Source organism: Polyodon spathula, chromosome 24 (assembly GCF_017654505.1).
Source record: "Polyodon spathula isolate WHYD16114869_AA chromosome 24, ASM1765450v1, whole genome shotgun sequence".
NCBI classification, from domain to species: Eukaryota; Metazoa; Chordata; class Actinopteri; order Acipenseriformes; family Polyodontidae; genus Polyodon; species Polyodon spathula.
In genome coordinates this window covers 24,916,762-24,920,485 of record NC_054557.1, presented here as the reverse complement: position 1 = coordinate 24,920,485, position 3,724 = coordinate 24,916,762, and positions in this window count along the sequence as shown.

Genomic DNA, 3,724 nt, shown 5'->3' with positions numbered 1-3,724 from the left:
TGTGAGCTCCGCCCCTAGCTGTTAAAGTGACCGTCACACTATTATTATGAACTCAATTAATTAAAGCGTACAGCAAATGCTACAGATTTTAACCTTACTTTTTTATAATGTACTTCTGGTGCAACAGAAATCCTGGCCTCACGGGTCGCATTTGTCACTGTTGCGTGAGCTAACGTCTTGTGCTAAATGGTAAGGGCGGCTTTAATTTGAGACTGAGGAAAACGGTCCAGTGTTCAAAAAGCTGAATAAATTAATTTACAAACCATTTTTTAAAAACATAATTACAAACTAATCCTAACTTTCCCGCCGCGCGTCATGTTTGTTGTACAGTCAGAATCTGATACTGCGTACAGAAGTGCTGTGTTGGTACTTGCTCCCGCGGCAATTCTTTTACAAATCGGGTTTTCTACAACTAAACAACCAATAAGCCAAAAGGAAAGCGCTGAAATCAATACATCATAAAGAATGTAATTATGAACAAAAAAGAAGACGAACATTTAGAGTGCAGGCTTCATTATAACAGAAAAAACAACATTCTGTCTTGTTTGGCGTCAGTTTCCCAGACTTGCAGATACAAGAGCAGCTTTATTTGATGTGAATTCAACATTTCGTTTACGTCATATCCAGTATCACAGTAAGATGTCCCGATGGATACCCAGATACGCAATCGAATTTAACTTTTTGATTTGGGATCCGATATGTTCAGGTCAAAAATGCCATTCACAATCTTTCCAGGACTCGCTGGTATCACTCAGCAAGATTGGCGCTGACCTGGGAGAGGCTACGCAAGCTATAAAGCTCTGCGAAGGATTGTTATTATTTTACATTATGAATATTGTTTTAATAGTGTTTATTATTATAGAGAATGGGATTTCGAACAGTTTCCTATTTGAATACACAGGGTGCACCTTTTTGTGTATTTGATTACCCGAACTCTGATCCTTTAAGCTACCAAGAGTAAAAGGCAAATGTGTGTGCACCAGCAGACAGCACAACAGTGTAAGTCGGTAAAGTTTAGCCGGGTTCACAAAGTGTTCAAACAACGTCCAAGACGAGATTTCTTTGCTCTGTACCCTATTTCCTTAGGCACATTTTTTTTTTCTTTTGTTTACTAAATTAAAATACACAGAACACAATAAGCAGCAACATCACAGCGCGTATCTCTTCCAGTTAAAGCAACAGTACCATAATATTTATGCAATCCACCAAATAATAATTTTTGCTGTAGTGTATTCAGAATACAATAACACCTGTCATATAGCAACCTAAATATTCTATATCTGTTTAGTTCTAAAAAACATAATCTTAGTGTAAATATTGTAACCTGGCCAAAACAGAAACTACATTCCAACATTGCCATAGTTTAACATTACTAATTACAACTGGCCATCAAGTAAAGACAGCAGATGAATCGAAGTGTAGTTACTATGTTTATTCGATAACCTGTAAATAATTCAAAACAAGGAAAACTTGCTATGTACATGTTAAGTGGCTGAAGTAAAATATTGAAAGGCTTCCTTTAGCCACTTTCTTTTGAGAGGTGGGCTCTCTTTGGTTACCATACACAGTTAGAAACACTGAAAATAAAAACCATCATGAATAATATATATATATATATATATATATATATATATATATATATATATATATATATATATATATTAGTACTGTGCAAAAGTTTTAGGAAGGTGTGAAAAAATGCAGTAAATTAAGAATGCTTTTAAAACTAGACATGTTAATAGATTATATTTATCAATTAACTAAATGCAAAGTGAGTTAACAGAAGAAAAATCTAAATCAAATCCATATTTGGTATGACCACCCTTTGCCTTCAAAACAGCATCAATTCTTCTAGGTACACTTGCACAAAGTCAATAATTTTGTAGGCATATAGTCAGGTGTATGATTAAATAATTATACCAAACAGGTATAATTCAATATATAGATGGGATGGACTGCATTTAAATAACAAGGGAACTAGTCTACTCGGAGAAAAGATCCTCGAGCAGGTTCGGAAGCATTTAAACTAGAAAGGAAGGGGGGAGAAATCAACAAAAAAAACAGAAGGGAGACCGCATCAAAACAAGAACAACAACTCAGGTAAGACAACCATTAAATGTATTTATCTAAATGCTAGAAGTATCAGAAACAAAATTCTAGAACTTGAAGCTACTGCACTAACAGGTAACTATGATGTGATAGGTGTTACAGAAACGTGGTTATCTGAGAGTGATGGGGACGAATATAATATTTGTGGGTATACACTGTATAGGAAAGACAGGCAGGACAGAAGAGGAGGAGGGGTAGCGCTATACATAAGAAACAGTCTTGAAGCCCAGGTGTTAAACCTGGACAAAGAAAATAAAACCGAATCAATATGGGTCAGAATAACAGACAAAAATTCAAAAGGCATAATAATAGGAGCATGCTATAGACCGCCAGATTCAGACGGTGAGCACAATAATCTGTTATACAATGACATTAGAAATGTGTGTAGCAAAGGAGAAGCCATACTAATGGGGGATTTCAACTTCCCCCAAATAAAATGGGAAAACCCGGTGGGTAGCGCGAAGGATGAAATAGAAATGGTGGAAATGACAAATGACTGCTTCCTAACACAATTTGTCAAGGCACCCACTAGAGGGGAGGCATGCCTTGATTTAGTCTTTTCAAATAACGAAGATAGAATAACTAAAACAGAGGTCAGAGAACCACTGGCAAACTCAGACCACAACATGGTCTCATTTGAAGTGTTTTTTAAATCCCCAAAAGTAATGACTAAAGCTAAGGTTTACAATTTTAGAAAAGCAAACTATGAAGGTATGAAACAGAGACTAACAGAAGTAGATTGGAGTAAAATAGAGAAAACACCCACAGAAGAAGGATGGTTGTTCTTCAAAAATGTAGTACTAGAGGCGCAAAACAATTATATCCCTAAAGTAGACAAATCTAAATGTAAAACTAAATTGCCAAAATGGTTTAATAGATCAATTAAAAAAAATATTCAGCGAAAAAAGACACTTTATAGAGCATTAAAAAAGGACCAAAAAGAAAGTACGCAGAAAGAGTACACAGAACTGCAAACGCAAGTCAAAAAGGAAGTTAGAAAGGCCAAGAGAGAAATAGAAATAAACATTGCTAAGGGAGCTAAAACCAATTCCAAAATGTTTTTCCAATATTACAACAGCAAGAGAACATTCAAAGAGGAGATTAAATGTTTAAGAGATACAAATGGCAAAATCATAGATGAAGAAAAAAAATAGCAAATATATTAAATGATTACTTTTCACAAGTTTTTACAAAGGAAGATACTGACAACATGCCCCACATGTCATCCAGTTCCTATCCAGTTTTAAATAACTTTAGCATAACTGAGGCAGAAGTGTTAAAGGGACTAGGAGCTCTTAAAATAAACAAATCCCCTGGGCCGGATGAGATCCTCCCAATAGTACTCAAAGAAATGAAAGAAGTAATTTACAAACCGCTAACCAAGATCATGCAGCAGTCTCTTGACACAGGGGTGGTACCGACAGACTGGAAAATTGCAAACGTAATACCGATCCACAAAAAGGGAAACAAAACTGAACCAGGTAACTACAGACCAGTAAGCCTGACTTCTATTATATGCAAACTTATGGAAACTATAATAAGATCCAAAATGGAAAATTACCTATATGGTAACAGGGTCCTGGGAGACAGTCAACATGGTTTTAGGAAAGGGAGA